The 17,112-nt window shown below is 36.9% G+C and overlaps 1 protein-coding gene and 1 non-coding gene across 3 annotated transcripts in view; one reads left to right on the plus strand and one right to left on the minus strand.

Annotated features, from left to right (window-relative positions):
* RFX7 (regulatory factor X7) overlaps window positions 1-17,112 on the plus strand; it is a 141,072-nt gene that overhangs the window by 1,372 nt on the left and 122,588 nt on the right. The window lies entirely within an intron of this gene.
* Window positions 10,338-10,444, minus strand: LOC122444381. Its single transcript, XR_006270224.1, has one exon. It is a non-coding gene; the product is annotated as a U6 spliceosomal RNA (small nuclear RNA).

Below are 17,112 nucleotides of genomic sequence, written 5' to 3' on the forward strand. Positions count from 1 at the left end.
CATTTAAAATAAATGTGTTGCCATTTCGTGTCTTTTTTTAGAACCCTTGAATGAAATATCCTTTGCTATTCTTGTACTTTCTTGTATAAGAATTTACAATATTTCAACATTAGATTAAACTCTGAAAGACTGGTCTTTTAATAATTAAAGACACTTGAGTTAAGTCTGTCCTCTGTTAGAGCCATTGGAAATATTCTGTGAACATGAACTTGCATTATTTTTGTAGGATTCTTCATTAACTGACATGTTATAAAAAGTGTAGTGCTATTTTTAAAATGGAAAGCATTATTTGGAGTTTGGTCTAAGACTGCTTTTAATAGATGATTAAAAATAGAATTAAATGTGTTTTTAAAAGCTCTGATTTTATGAAATCTTACATGTTCATCATTGAATATGATTACTGAAATACCAAACCTCCTTACTTTTTATATTGCAATTTAAAAATAAATCTATCATAAAACAACTGGCATTGTAGTACAATATTTACATATTTAAAAACAGTGACAATTTTTAAATGCACAATTAAAGTTTGTTATATAGTAATTTTCATTAATTTATTGGCACACATCCATATTGTCATGATGCTAATATGAAGTAGGTCAGTGCAGGCTTTAATAGTTTGATACTGCACAGTATTTGGCAGCTGAGTATCTTGCTTTCAGTTTTCATTTTTAGATGAAGTTTAAATATTTTTAAAAGAATATTTTAGGGTTGACAATAGTCATGTCGCCATTTGAATAGGTCAGATAAATAGGATTGTGTGAGAGAGAGAGAGAGAAAGAGAAGGGTTTATTTTTCGATAGATGCCCTCACCCCCTTTTTAGAGCTATAATTTAAAGGAAGAGATACTCAATATCCTGATTATCATCAAGATTTTCAGAAACCAGGTTTCTTCCCCCTAACTTAATGTTACCAGCGTCTCTGAAGTCTGAATTGAGCACTTTGGTTTTTACATTCAGGTAAGGGACATCCAAGTTAAAGGACTAAAATATTTTAAGAAAGGCAAATTTTGAAAGTTGAATTAATAATTATATGTTTTGATTTATTGTGAGAACAGTGGGGGAAAGGAGCGTTCACCTTATATTTTTAAAGTATGAGTAAGTTGTATAGGCAGCAGGCTGAAGTGTTTGAATAATAATGTAGTGGAGTGCTCTTTTGGTAAATTGTGATTTAATTCTTCTTTAATTGATAATTTATATTTACACATCTATTACAACTTAACTGCACTGATTTTAATGTGAGGAAAACTTCTAAAGTACAATGTACTTCAGTTTTTGGTACTTACTCTGAAAAAACAAAATGACAACAAACACCTTACTCCCCAAATGTACAATTTTATAACTTCATTTTAAAATTGTACTGGCACACTAGCATTTAATTTTCAGCTTTAGAAATCCTATTTGCAAAATTATTTATTTATATTTAAAACTTTAAACATTTGTGGATCATGAACAGTGTTAATGGCTATATTTATGTATAGCCTCATAGCCCCTCCTCCACAACACTGGATGTATGTTATTCATTAAGTGACTATATAAAATAAAGACATTACAAAGTGAAAGCTCTTTCACTTCCATCTCCTCCTAAGAAATAGTATGTGTATATGTATAAAATTAAAATGACTTAATGGATAAGATCGCAGTTATTTAGATATCTCATTTCACATTTATTGAGGCAATAGTATCTTTTTACCAATTATTTTATCATTTGATAATGTTCTGAAAGATTATCAGTTTTGGACTATGTCCTATATCAACCTTTGGTATCATTACTAATGGGACTTTAAAATTACATTACACAGAAATGTGGTACTTAATAATTATCAAATGAGCTTTGCATTTGGGTTGATCATAGTTTCTAAATTATTGGACTTCATGTCACAAACAAGTCTGAACTTGTCCTCATATTTTATAGATACATAGTATGTGATGTAGGCCTTTAGCTAGACAGTAAATTATTTATTACCTGTTCATAATTAATCTGTTCATTAAAGTAAAATACTGTTAGTTAAAAGTATGTCCATGGTTATTTCAAGCATTAAATGAGTGTTTGGAAAAAATATTAAGTATTCAGAGTTGATATCATGATGTTAATGATTTAACATCGGGAGCCATAATTCTTAAGATTTGGAAATACGTGTTTTTCAAGACAGTTCTACAAAATGAAGTTACTAACTTGTTAGTGTTGTAATATTTGTATAATATATTTATGGGTACCTTCAGCTTAAGTCCAAGGAATGAGCATGCACCTTTCTTGATCTCATTCCCACTCCATAGACAGAGATCCAAGTCACTTCCCTTACACAGCTCACTCGAAAGGAGAGTTATTTTCAGAGGTGTGTTTTAATACTGAATAGGCTATACAATCGTTTTTATATTTTGTAAATAATAGAAAATAATTCTGTTATAAACTTTTCATTAAAAAAGGTAAGCTAGTAACATGCATTTTTTTTCCTAAATAAAGACTTATACTGGCAACCTAAAACAAAGCCACAATCTAACCTCACTGCTCACTTTAACTTACATTGCAATCCTCTTTGGTTACCTAAAAAAAGAGTACCAAAGTAAGTTTTTCCTTCCTCTTATCTACCAGTGTCTTCATAGTTTTTTGGTTTTTTTTTTTTTTTAATTTGTATTTTAGACCAAAAAAACCTGTGATTTTCTTTCCCTTTAAAAAGTAGTTTTTCTTGAAACCCTGATAGAATAAAATTACTGTGGAAAAATTGCTTTTGAAATCTTTCCTGCCTGTTTGTGATTAGTTATGTTTAAGAATAATCATACCTGCATGGTTGGGAGGGATTAACATGTTTGAAATTAGATGGTATCATAGATAACAAACCTTTACCTATAAATTCAAAAGAAAGCCTGATGTTCCATTGTAGAAAATATTCTAATACGTATTTACCCAAGAAATTCAGGAATTCTTAAAAGTATTACTTATTATCCATTATTATTTTTATTTATATACCTCTGTTTGCAAGTAAGACCTATAAACCAAAAGCAATCCTATATGATGTGTTATTCTGCTCACTTTATGGAAGGAGATAAATTGAGTGACAGGGAAGCTATAGGATTCCTCTGATTTCATTATCAGATCCTAGAAGTGGTACTGTGGCTATAGTTCCTTGTCTTTATTTAATCCTGTAAATCATACAGAGGTCTGAATCTGGTACATTTTAGATTTAGAATTTAAACCCGAATTGAGCAACTTATTTCTTAGTTGCAGTAAGCAAAGTATGGCAATTCATAAATTTTTCAGCAAAGTGTGGTGATCCATAAGTTTTCCTCTTAGTGCCATTATTTGTCCTATTTTCTGTAGTTCAGTTTTGTCCTTGGTTCTGGTTTAGGCAGTTTTTAGCTCTAAGAAATAGTTATTGTTTCTTCAACTGCAGTAGAAAACATTTACTATAAAGCTCATGACTTTAGAGTTTACTTTAACCATAAGCCTAGGATTTTCATTTTGCTTTAAAATTAGAGACTGACTAGTAGTAAATCATCTGGCTTTTAAATATTTTGAGTAGTTGTTTGACATGCTACCTGCCCTGAGTTCAGTCTGTCTTCCATACCCACACCAAAAATTTAGAGTCCTTTTTGCTTGTCTATATTGAGGCCAGCTGTGATGGTGCATCCTAGCACTGTTTCTGGTTCCAGAAAGAAGGCAGTTCCTTGCTCTCCTCTATAATCTAAAACCAATGAAATTGTCTTCCCCTGTTATTCAGAAAGCAAGTTAAGTAGTTTCAAGCCCCTCAACTTTACGGCCTTATTTAACTTAGGTAATGGATATGTGTGTGTATAAATAATTGACCAATTTGCTCTCCCCAGTGAGAGGTGCCTTGAATGTGCAGAACTGATTTGGTTTCTATCTCACTATTAGTTTTTGGTATTATTGAGGGAAATGAACTTCACAGTGGTAGGAAAGACAGAAGTATAGCTTATTGTTGTTAAAGATGGTTTGAATAAAAACTTAGGTTAAATCACTTTTTATACTAGAAAAATAATGTTACGCACTAAAATTATACAAATGAAAATAATTAAAATGAGCATTATCGTTCACTTGAATTTGAACAAGAACAGTGTGTTAAGTGCTCACCTAAGTACCTGCTGTATACAAAGTAGTATGCTTGAGACTGGCATTTGAGGAATGCCCATTCACTTGGAATATTAACCTTGTAATGTTAACCTAAGCAATAATGTGTACTAAACCCTCTCTTATTCAGTTCAGGGCCAGGGAATGAGGTGACAAGTGCTAAAGCATGGTAAAAGTAGACCCCTTAGTTTCCTTGTGGATAAAATGCAAAATTTATACTAGATGGACCTTGCAAGTTCCTTTAGGTTAAATTTCTATGACTCTATTACAAAATTAATATTGACAGCAATAGAAAGTATACCTGTAAGTACAGAGAAAGACTAACATTTAACCTATCAGCAGTCAGCAGAACATTTTCATTGGATGAATTACTAGCTTTTGCTGGTATTTCCTTGGGTGCTAGCCCATGAGGACTACCTGAAGGTGTAATTCACTTGTTACCTTGTGCAAGACTTCTCTTACATGAGATTCAGTCTGCAAATGTTTATTGAGCATATATTACATTTACAGTATTCTAAGAGCTGTTGTTGATTATGCAAAAATATGTAAGACTATGTAGTACTCCCCGTTGTTGGGGAGTTTACTAGTTGTTGGTTAAGAGATTGCACTAGGAGATTGTTTGTGTGGTTGTTTTATTTATAAAGAGGTATTCAATACTTATAAGCACCTCATAGGAACTTTTTTTCCTGTAGTAATATTTTAAGGCAGTGGTGAGTGTTATATTGTAAATTTGGTTATGTAAATAAAAAAGATGTGTATTCTCTTCAGAATAGTTAGTTGAGTGTTAAATTGAGCTTCACAGCTTTATTCATCAAGGGTAGACATTTTAATTCATAGTTGTGACTGAGTGTTCTTTATAAGTACTATAAAGAACAAGACAATAAGATACTTTGACCAAACTAGACCACTTTGTCCAGTGCCTCCTTTTCCATCAGTCTCTTTGCATTTGGTCTTTTTAGTTGTTTTCTCATCTGCTTCCTTGAGAGTTCTAAGAGTTCAGGTTAAAGGTGAGCAGTATGGACCAATAGAAGGAAGACTCTTCCTGTCCTGGGCAGAATATTGAACAAGGAACAATAAGCCTTAATGCACTTAATTGCTGACTCTGAGATTAAGATAGTTAACACTTAACCTTATCCTACATGAATACAAATTTTAAAACATGATTTAATTTCTCTTTCTTGAGACATTTACTTTTTTCTGTTTCATGGACTGTATACTTCCTATTTGTAAGAGGAAATAGAAAACAATGAGGTTTACCTAATTATGCACCTCTATCAGGCATCTATTACAGGAGCTTCTATATATATTAGAAGAATATGTGGGAGGTAAGGTTTTATATCTTAGAACAAACAGAAAACATCCAGATATATTCCTTGCTATTTGCACGCTATTTGGTTTCTTGATTCAGAGAGTGAGAGGTCAGAGTGACAGATTCCAATCTGTTATGTTTTGGAATTTGGGGAAGCAAAAGTCCATATGCTATGAAATACCATCTCCTCCAAAGAGCTTTATCTCGAAAAAAAATTACCCGAACCCATCCTGGTCTGGATTTGAATAGGAAGGGTTCAGATAGCAAAAGATACCTTTGCACTCATTGTGACACAAGGTTCACGTTGACTTGAACTTGCAAATGCTGCAAGTCTGATTGATGAGTGATGCTTACCAAGGGCACGGGAATAGGAAGTGATGGTACATGTGCCTATAATTACCACCCCTTTTCTTTCTGAAATCTGTGATTTTTAGAATTTGAGCTCGATTATAGGTAAAGTATCAGAACTTTTGGTTATCTTGGACGGTGGTCCCTAGAGCTTTATGGGAGGGTTGCCAGCTTTGCTGTCTGGTTTTAAGATACAAGCTAAGCATGGAGAACACTTGGGTTTGTGTTTTTCATTCTTTTCTTGTCTTTTTATTTTTCTGTGACTTGCCTAGTTTGATCATCTTTTACTGCCAGGTAGCTTTAAGATGGGAACAGGGAATTACTATATTAAGTGGCTACTTCAGTTTGTATTACCCATAACCCTTATCTTTGCTTTTATTGTCTTGTTTCTCTGCTTAGGTCTGTGCAGGTTTTTTTACATGCTACCTTAAAAACCCATTTCGTTTTTCTGATGATGCGTTTTAACTTTTAAGATCCAACCCATGTGCCACTGCTTCCATGAAACTTCTCCTGGCTCCTCAGGAGCAATGATCTAAGGTGTATAAATTAATTTTTTTCATTAATTTAGACTGGCCTTACCTGAGATAAATCCATTTTAGTAAACTTTTACTGAATTTAAATGAAATATTCTCATTTTCCAATATGTAAAGTTTATAGTAATACAGAGACTGGGTATACCTGAAACAGAGCAACCACTGTATAATAAGTAGTTTACAGTGTGACAGCAAAATACTATTTGTATATGGAATAGCCAAGAACTTGCTGTTGTTTTGCAATATACATAATATTTTTAAAATGTAATTGGATAAGAATGTCACTTCAGTAATATCTTGCTTGCAACAAAGCTGGTGCTTCTGGGAGGTTGGGAAATGTATTAGAACAAGGTGCTTCAGTTAAACGTAAGTGAATACTTCCTTACTTTGATTGCATTCGTTAGATTTATTAATTTGCATTTGTGTAAAAGCAATCTATGATCAAAAAATTAACTGTCAGATTATTAAATGCATGATCCCTTTTTCTAAAGCAGAAGACATTAGCAAGCATTGTTTGGGCAAATTCTGTACACACGAGTTTCAAAAAAGTGAGAAAAATCAATGCCTTTCCTATGTTTACATAATCAATTCAATGCCCATTTATTTTAATGTCTAGTACATACTGGCATAAGTAAGTGTTAGTCATTCAGTCATGGCTGACTCTTTACGACCCCATGGATGGTAGCCCACCAGGCTGTTCTGTCCATGGATCCTCCAGGCAAGAATACTGGAGTGGGCTGCCATACCTTTCTCCAGGGGATTTTCCTGACCTAGGGATTGAACCTGGGTCTGCTGTATGGCAAGCAGATTCTTTACTGACTACGTCACCAGGGAAGCCCTCATACAGGCCTATGAAGATTAAAAAGCAGTAAGACGCCAGCTCTGCCTCACATTCACCTGTGTGTAGTCGTATGCAGCAGGATTGAACTTAATAAAGGTTAGATTTTGTGAATGCAGTGATGATGTAATCGGTGGTAGAAACAAATACAGAATTTAGATGAATGAGAGATTCAGTGAGGACATAATAGTTTTATTGGCAAAATGCAGGATCATGGCCTTAACAGAAAATCAAAGGATGGGCTTTTGATCCAAATACATTTAACAGTTTGCTTACTGGGAGATCTTTATTCCCACTATCAGGAATTAATTGTTGATGAAAGTAAGCCTTGCCAGTAATGAGACTAATTAGAGGAGAATAGCTTAGGACAAAATTTGCTTGACTGAAGAGTGGGATGTTCACCCGTCACAATCCTCTCATCTAAATTTTAATGCACAAAGGTAGAAGCAATAATATAAAATAATAATAGAGAAGAAAAGGATGGAGGTGGGTGGAGCTGGGCCAGAGGACCAGAACTGTTCTGATAGCCGTCTTGGCAAGGAACTGTGTATCCTGAATTGACTCAATGAATGATGCCACTTCATGAAGAGGATTAGAATATTTAATGTAGGGTCCCTCATGTATCTCATTCAGCCTGTATCTTGGCTCCTATATCTTGGCACCTATATCTATATACTTTTCTATTATTGGAGGCAGTTTTCTTTCCCCTTTGGATTCATATGTGTCCATATATTTAGGGAATTTGTTTTTTAACACATACCCCTTTTCTGTCAGCATCATCGAACTGTTCTTTTCCAGAGGCTGCCTTTTCTGTGACTTATTTTCCAGGCAAGAATACTGGAGTGGGTTGCCATTGCCTTCTCCATACATGGTTAGGACTTCCTTAAGTCAGCAGCAAGCAACCTTGGAGGTTTTGCAGTAAAACAAACAGTTGATCTCTGAAAAACCTAAGGAGCTGATTCATAGTTGTAAGAAAAAAGTAATTAGGTAAATGAAGAATGTAAATGCTCATTTTAAAGAAAGAATAACATAAACTATTAACAAATATTCAGAGATCTTTACTTGGAATGAACACAAATATAGCAGAAAAGTACTGATTTTCTGACTACTAAGAAAGGATTTGAGAAATCTAGTAATCATTGCTAGGCAGTCTTACTATTTCCTTATCCCTTTACCTTCCTTCAGTCCCTTAGGTATTCCATTGTATGATATGCAAGCCCACTCAGATTTTTGGTGGATTAAGTTTGAACATATATTTTTAATGCATTAACTGTGCCTGCACTTAGGTGGTAGAACAATGTGTGATTTCCGCCCCCCCCCCGCCCCCCACTTTGTTATTTTCTCCAAATTTTTAAAAATGAGCAAGTATTTTTACTTTGAAAAAATATCCAAACAAATAAAATAATGCCCTTTGTCTACCCTGCTGTTGCCTCTTGCTGCTATCTTTCCTTCAGATCTTTTCTCTGTTTTACCCTTTTTAATTCCTGCAATCTGGCTTCCTGCTCTCCTTGCCAATTCAGTGACCTTTTTTTGAGTCTTTATTTTTCATTTTGTCTCTTTTCTTTTCTTCTTGTTATTAAGATTCCTTCATACTTGGGAAATTTTCATTCATTCATTTTTGAGAGTCACCTTTGGATCAGCTACTCAGAGGCCAGGCATTAGGGATTCCATGAGCAAGGATATAGGATCTCTGATTTGGGGACATTACTTCTTCTGATTAATATTTTATCTTTTCTGTGTCTTTCCTCTAGATACTTTTTAATTATGAATATCCAACCACTTATTTCTCAGCCATGCATTCTTTTTTTCTTTTTATGTCTTTGCTAAAGTCAAGAAATAGGCTGACCAGACAGCTCTAACCACATCTACTCATTCATTCGCCAGAGTGCAGGTTGCCCCCAGTGTCATCTTAAACTTGGCCTGTTCACGCTAACCCCTCTTCTGTGCTATGATGCCTTGCCACTTCAATTTGCTTTCCTTTGCAGTTACTCTAGTCCTTTGGTAGTAGGTATCACCGTTCCCTCATTCTGTCAGGCTAGCAATATTGGTTTCATATTTGACTTTGCTCTCTTATCCCTTACCCAGAATTTTAACTTGTTGCCAAGTTTGCCTTGTCACTTAAGTTTTTCCCTATCTTCCTATTTCTACTGCCAGGATCATAGCTAAGTGCTTTACCATCTCATTCCTGGATTATTACAGCAGCAAAATAGCTGTTCTCTGCCCCTAGCCTTTCCCCCTGACTCAAGTATGCTGTATATTGCTGCCAAAGTAAGTCTAATGAAACATCTTTTTTAATGTAGTTCCCTTCTAAAACCTATAGTAATTTCATCTTGCCTGCTGAATCATGTCTGAGTGTTTGTAAGGTTTCAAAGGCCTGTGTAGGGACTTCTCTGGTGGTCCAGTGGTTAAGAATCCACCATCCATTGCAGAGGACATAGGTTTGATCCCTAGTCAAGGAACTAACATCCCACATGCCTTGGGACAACTGAGCTCATGCGCTTCAACTACTGATCCTGAGCACCACAACTAGAGAGAAGCTGGCATGCTGCAAGAGAGATCGCATGTGCCGCAACTGAGGCTCAATTCAGCCAAATAAATACGTATTAAAGAAAAAAACAAAAGCCTGTGTAATCTAGCCCTGTACAATCCATCCAACACTGTTCCTTACTGTTCGCAAGCATTTGATCCACTTCAGTGCAGGAGGCACTTTTCTATTTGCCTTATATCTTGTGGTCCTGCTTTGTATCTTTTCTAGAATCTCTACTCCCCTGTGTCCAAATCCTGCTTAATCACATTTCAACTAGCCTGAAGTCATATCTCAAGTCATTGTACTATTCATCATTCTTTACTCTAGTCCACGTATGCTTTTTCTTGATCTCATATCATATATTGAGGTCTGTACAATTTAGCAATCAGTGTTATTTTTTTCTTATGCTATTTATTATTATTATTATTATTTTCCTATGCCATTTATTTATTATTATTATTATTATTATAAGTCTTCTTGCCTTGTGTGGGCTTTCTCCTGGTTGTGGTGTGTGGGTTTCTGTTGTTGCAGTGTGCGGGCTTAGTTACCCTGTAGCGTGTGGACTGTCAGCTCCCAGACCAGGGATTGAACCCACATCCCCTGCTTTGGATGATGAATTCTTAACCACGAGACCACCAAGGGAGTCTTGCCGATGCTGTTTTATTTATTTATTTTTTTTTTCTTTTTTTTTTTTTTAAAAATATGGAACGCTTCACGAATTTGCGTGTCATCCATGCGCAGGGGCCATGCTAATCTTCTCTGTATCGTTCCAACTTCAGTATATGTGCTGCCGAAGCGAGCACGCCTATGCTGTTTTAATAAAGAACAAGTTATTTGAAGCTAAGGGCAACATCTTTTGCATCTTTTTATTTCTCATGTGACAATAGGTACTATTGCATACCATTTTGTTTACTATATTCTTAAAGATAATTTGTTCTTTTCCTACATATTAATGTTTCTGTATTTGATATATTTAATGTCTTAATTTTCACTCCAAACAAGTTACTAAACTCATGCTGCATTTTATATAGTAGAGGCATTATATCAGTTGGTTTTTTTTTTAATTATATTGGTGAAACTGGAAAAAATCATGCATTTTGAGTTTCAGTTCTACTGGTCAAATATTTTTTACTATATTTAGATTTTAAAAACTATATATCCCAAGTGAAATATACTCATTTAAATATCTCATTTAAAAAGTGCTGAGCAGAATTTCCCTGGTGACTCAGTGGTAAAGAATCCTCCTGCCGGTGCAGGAGACACAAGTTCAATCCCGATCCAGGAAGCTCCTACATGCTGTGAAACAACTAAGCCACATTCGCCACAACTGTTGAGCCTGTTCTCTAGAGCCCAGGAGCTACAACTGCTGAAGCCCTCACACCGTAGAGCCTTCTCTGCAACAAGAGAAGACACCTCAATGAGAATCCTGTGCACTGCAACTGGAGAGTAGCTTCTGCTCACCACAACTGAAGAAAAGCCTGAGCAGCAATGAAGACAGCACAGCCAAAAATAAATAAATAAAATTATTTAACAGAAAATAGGGAGCAGGTGACTACTGCATAGTTAAGCAGCCTTTCATGGATCAGTGTACGTAGTAGAATTGACCCTTGAACAACTTGGGTATAAACTGGGCAGGTCTACATTCATGTGGAATTTTTTCAATAAATACATGATATGGTACTACACCCCATGGTTGTTTGAATCCGTGGATATAGAAGCACAGATACTTAGGGTGACTGTAAACATTTACTCAGGTTTTTGATTGCACAGGGGTAGGCATCCTTGACCTCTGCATTGTTCAGAGGTCAACTGCATTTAGTTAGGGTTTTCTGGACTGATCAGCTGTGTCCCAGCTTAGTTCTCAAGAGATCAACTTGGACTTTTGGAGACCCCCTTGACATTAAAGCTATCTCCCTGGAGATAGCTTCTTTTAAGTTTGGTCCTGGTGAAAGATTTGACCAGCTTATTGTAGAGGCCAAGACCCAAAGCTAAAGTAACTTGCTGAGTCATAGCTAAAACCCAAAGACAGCAAAGGAAACCTGTGAGTGAGGGCAAGTAACTGAGGGAGGTAGATTTAACTGGAAATAAAGGAGGGAATGACCAAAATAGGAAAATAATAATGAGGACCTGAAGTGTTTGCAATTCATAAACAGGATACTCTGCTGAGCCTGTTTATCTGACATAGAACCTTTTTTGTTTATTTGGTCTGATATTCTTTCAGAGAGGTACAGCAACTAGTTTATCTTTTTTTTTTTTTTCCATTTATTTTTATTAGTTGGAGGCTAATTACTTTACAATATTGTAGTGGTTTTTGCCATACATTGACATGAATCAGCCATGGATTTACATGTGTTCCCCTTCCTGATGCCCCCTCCCGCCTCCCTCTCCATCCCATCCCTCTGGGTCTTCCCAGTGCACCAGCCCTGAGCACTTGTCTCGTGCATCCAACCTGGGCTGATAATCTGTTTCACCCTTGATCGTGTACTTGTTTCAATGCTATTCTCTCAGAACATCCCACCCTCACCTTCTCCCACAGAGTCCAAAAGTCTGTTCTGTACATCTGTGTCTCTTTTTCTGTTTTGCATATAGGGTTATCATTATCATCTTAAGACCCCTTAAGCTTTAAACTTGCATTTATATGATGCTACTTGGTTTGTTGAGCAGAGAAGAGAAGAGAAGCAAAAGGCAAAGGAGAAAAGGAAAGATAGATTGATCTTAATGCAGAGTTCCAAAGAATAGAAAGGAGAGACAAGAAAGCCTTCCAAAGTGATCAATGCAAAGAAATAGAGGAAAACAATAGAATGGGAAAGACTAGAGATCTCTTCAGGAAGATTAGATACCAAGGGAACATTTCATGCAAAGATGGACACAATAAAGGACAGAAATGGTAGGAACCTAACAGAAGTAGAAGACATTAAGAAGAGGTGGCAAGAATACACAGAAGAACTATACAATAAAGATCTTAATGACCGAGATAACCACGATGGTGTGATCACTCACTCAGAGCCAGACATCTTGGATTGTGAAGTCAACTGGGTCTTAGAAAGCATCACTACGGACGAAGCTAGTGGAGGTGATGGAATTCCAGTTGAGCTGTTTCAAATCCTCAAAGATGATGCTGTTAAAGTGCTGCAGTCAATATGCCAGCAAATTTGGAAAACTCAGCAGTGGCCGCAGGACTGGAAAAGGTCAGTTTTCATCCCAATCCCAAGGGAAGGCAACACCAAAGAATGTTCAAACTACTGCACAATTGTGCTCATCTCACACGCTAGCAAAGTAATGCTCAAAATTCTCCAAGCGAGACTTCAACAGTACAGGAACCAAGAACTTCCAGATATTCAAGCTGGTTTTAGAAAAGGCAGAGGAACCAAAGATCAAATTGCCAACATCCGTTGGGTCATAGAAAAAGCAAGAGAGTTCCAGAAAAATATCTGCTTTATTGACTATGCCAAAGCCTTTGACTGTGGATCACAACAAATTGTGGAAAATTCTTAAAAGAGATGGGAATACCAGGCCACCTGACCTGCCTTTGAGAAACCTGTATGCAGGTCATGGAGCCACAGTTAGAACCACACATGAACAGACTGGTTCCAGATTGGGAAAGGAGTACATCAAGGCTGTATATCATCACCCTGCTTATTTAACTTATATTCAGTGTACATCATGCGAAATGCTGGGCTGGATGAAGCACAAGCTGGAATCAAGATTGCCAGGAGAAATATCAAGAACCTCACATGTGCAGATGACACCACTCTTATGGCAGAACGCAAAGAGGAAGTAAAGAGCATCTTGATGAAAGTGAAAGAGGAGAGTGAAAAAGCTGGGTTAAAACTCAACATTCAAAAAACAAAAATCATGGCATCCGGTCCCATCACTTCATGGAAAATAGATGAGGAAACGAAACAGTGACAGACTATTTTCTTGGGCTCCAAAATCACTGCAGATGGTGACTGCAGCCATGAAATTAAAAGACGCTTGCTCTTTGGAGGAAAAGTTATAACCAACCTAGACAGCGTATTAAAAAGCAGAGGTATTACTTTGCTGACAAAGGTCTGTCTAGTCAAAGCTATGGTTTTTCTAGTAGTCATGTATGGATGTGAGAGTTGGACTATAAAGAAAGCTGAGTGCCAAAGACTTGATGCTTTTGAACTGTAGTGTTGAGGACTCTTGAGAGTTCCTTAGACTGCCAGATCCAACCAGTCCATCCTAAAGGAAATCAGTCCTGAATATTCATTGGAAGGACTGATGCTGAAGCTGAAACTCTGTTAATTTGGCTACCTGGTGCGAAGATCTGACTCACTGGAAAAGACCCTGAATCTGGGAAAGATTGAAAGCAGGAGGAAAAGGGGTCAACAGAGGATGAGATGGTTGGATGGCATCACCAACTCTGTGGACATGAGTTTAAGCAAGCTTAGGTAGTTGGTGATAGACAGGGAAGCCTGGCGTGCTGCGGTTCATGGGGTCACAAAGAGTCGGACACGACTGACTGAATTGAACTTGGTGTGTTAGAACAGTGATTGTCAAATTGTGGTTATACTAGCATCACCTGGGGACTTGGTAGAGCTGTAAATTTGGGGGCTCTACCTCATATTTACTGTAACAAACTCTGGGGGCATGACCAGCAATCTGTTTTAGTAACCTTTCAGGTGATAGATACTGAGGTTAGAGAGTCACTGGCTTACAGGGGATATCGTCTAATAAAATATTAAGCCCAAGTCTTCTCTGTGGCAGAGCTTTAGTATTCTCAATTCTTGAGTACCTTAGGAAGTGTTAGTAGCTCCTTTATTTTAGTTTTCATAATATTTGAATATAATTCTGCTATAGCATCGTTTACTGTGTGTTGCAAAAGATTTCCACTAAGTCAAAATCTTTAGTTTCAGTGATGAATTGATGAATAAAAATGAAACAGATAGTGCTTAGTCATCGTCGTACTCAGCCCTGGTTGACAATTAAAAGACACAAACACCCACAGACACAATGCCAGGGACCACGTGTGCAAGAAAATTTGAGATGTATAATACAGGAGTCAGCAAGGTTTTGCTCCCAAGGGCCAAATACTAAATATTTTTTACTTTGTAGTACCTAGAATCTCTGTTGCAACTACATTACCCTGCCACTGTATTAGGAAAGTGCCATCAACAATATATAAATGAATGGGTATGGCCAAATTTATCTCCCTGCTGGCAGGATTTGGCCCTTGGGCAGTAGTTTGTAGACCCTGTATACCACTGCTACCTGAGAAAACTGTGGAAGGAATATAGATAACCATTTTAAATCTTCACTGTCTTACATTGACAAAGAATGGACAGTAGTTAGGTATTAATTGTCTTATAATTCTACCTTGGGTAAAACCAGGATTATATGCAAATCATAATAGAATGCTAATGAGTGTTATGTTTCAGTTATAGTCTTACCTCAGCTCCCAGTGATGATGATAAAGTCTGTTGACTTTTGGTTTCTGGTCTAACACATAAAGAGTTTGAAAGTCTTCATTCCTGTTGTCACAACAAGAATAAAAGAAGGGGAAGAGTAGCTATTTTGAAATACATCCAGAGCTCTCTGTTCTCTTTAACAAGACCTGCCTCAAGGGAAACTTTTACCAGAGCTAACAACCTGAGACTTTGTTGTTGTTTAGTCGCTAAGTTGTGTCCACCTCTTTTGTGACCCCATGGACTGTAGCCCGCCAGACTCCTCTGTCCATGGGATTTCCCAGGCAAGAAGACTGAGTGGGTTGCTATTTCCTTCTCCAGGGGATCTACCTAATCCAGGGATTGAGCCCATGAGTCCTGCATTGGCAGGTGGATTCTTTACCACTGAGCCACTTACTAAAGGTTAATTGACCAGAGGGAAAGAAAATACCCAACTCTAGCCCCCTCTAGTCTTCCATGTGGGGGACGGAAATAACCCCACTCAAGCCCACTAAAAGACCTGAGATCTAATCATAGGACAATAGAATCCCCCCCGCAATTTTACCACATCAGTAGTGCTTCTGTATAATAATGGGATTAAAGCTAAAACAACTGTAAGCCTCAGACCTTATTTAATAAGTACATTATTATAGGTACTCGTAAACACGACAACACGGGAGACAAAAACAAGTATGTTAGAGAAAATTTTAGCTTCAGACACCACAGCAGTGGCAAATTAATGCAGTCTAACCTCTAGCCAGATGCACATAAAACCTCACAGTAAAGAGCTGTCTCAATTACTTTCACCAACATCATCATGTCTGTCTTTCAACAAAAAATTGTAAGGCATACTAAAAGGCAAAAGCCACAATCTGAAGAGGTAAACCAAGCATCAGAATCAGACTCTCACATGATACAGATTTGGGGATTATCAGACTGAATTTAAAAACACTAGATTAATATGCTAAGGGTGCTAATGGAAAAAGTGAACAGCATGCAAGAACATATGGGTAATGTAAGCAGAGAGGTGGAAACTCAAAGAAAGAACCAAAAGGAAATGCTAGAAGTCAAAAATACTGTAACAGAAATGGAGAATGCCTTTGATGGGTCCATCAGTAGACTGACTGGACATGACTGAGGAAAGAATCAGTGAGTGTGAAGATACGTAAATAGAAATTTCCAAAACCAAGATGCAAAAAAAAAAAAAAAACCAAGATGCAAGGTGGAAGAAAGAATTAAAAAAAGATGTAACAGAATATCTGAGATTGTGGGATGATTATGGAAAGTGTAACAGGTAGTTGGAATACCAGAAGAAGAAAGAAAAAAAGGAACAGAAAAAAATATATGAACTTTTTAACAGCAGAATTTTCCCAGTTAATGACAGATACCATACCACAGATCCAGGAAGCTCAGAGTACCAAGCCAGATAAGTAACAAAAATATCTACACCTAATGAAAGTGAAAGTCCCTTAGTCATGTCCAACTCTGTGATCCCATGGACTGTACCCTCCATGGAATTCTCCAGACCAGAATACTGGATAGCCGTTCCCTTCTCCGGTGGTTCTTCCCAACTCAGGGATCGAACCCAGGTCTTCCAGATTGTAGGTGGATTCTTTACCAGCTGAGCCACAAGGGAAGCCCAAGAATAACGGAGTGGGTAGCCTATCCCTTCTCCAGCGGATCTTCCCAACCCAGGAATCAAACCGGGGTCTCCTGCATCACAGGTGGATTCTTTACCAACTGAGCTATCACACCTAATATCTACACCTAAGCATATTATGTTCAAACTGCAGAAAATTAAATACAAAGAGGATATCTTGAAAGAAGTCAGAGGAAAATAACCACCTTACCTACAGAGGAACAAAAGTAAGAATTGCATCATTACATCAGACTTCTCTTCAGAAACCAAATAAGCAAGCAACCAATAGAGTAGAGTAAAATATTTAGCACTGAAAGAAGAAAATTGGAATTCTGTATCCAGTGGAATTATCCTTCAAAAGTGAAGGAGAAATAAAAGCTTTCTCAGACCAACAAAAATGAGAGGATCTGCTTTTTAAGAAATG

The sequence above is a fragment of the Cervus canadensis genome, chromosome 6, assembly GCF_019320065.1.
Source record: "Cervus canadensis isolate Bull #8, Minnesota chromosome 6, ASM1932006v1, whole genome shotgun sequence".
NCBI classification, from domain to species: Eukaryota; Metazoa; Chordata; class Mammalia; order Artiodactyla; family Cervidae; genus Cervus; species Cervus canadensis.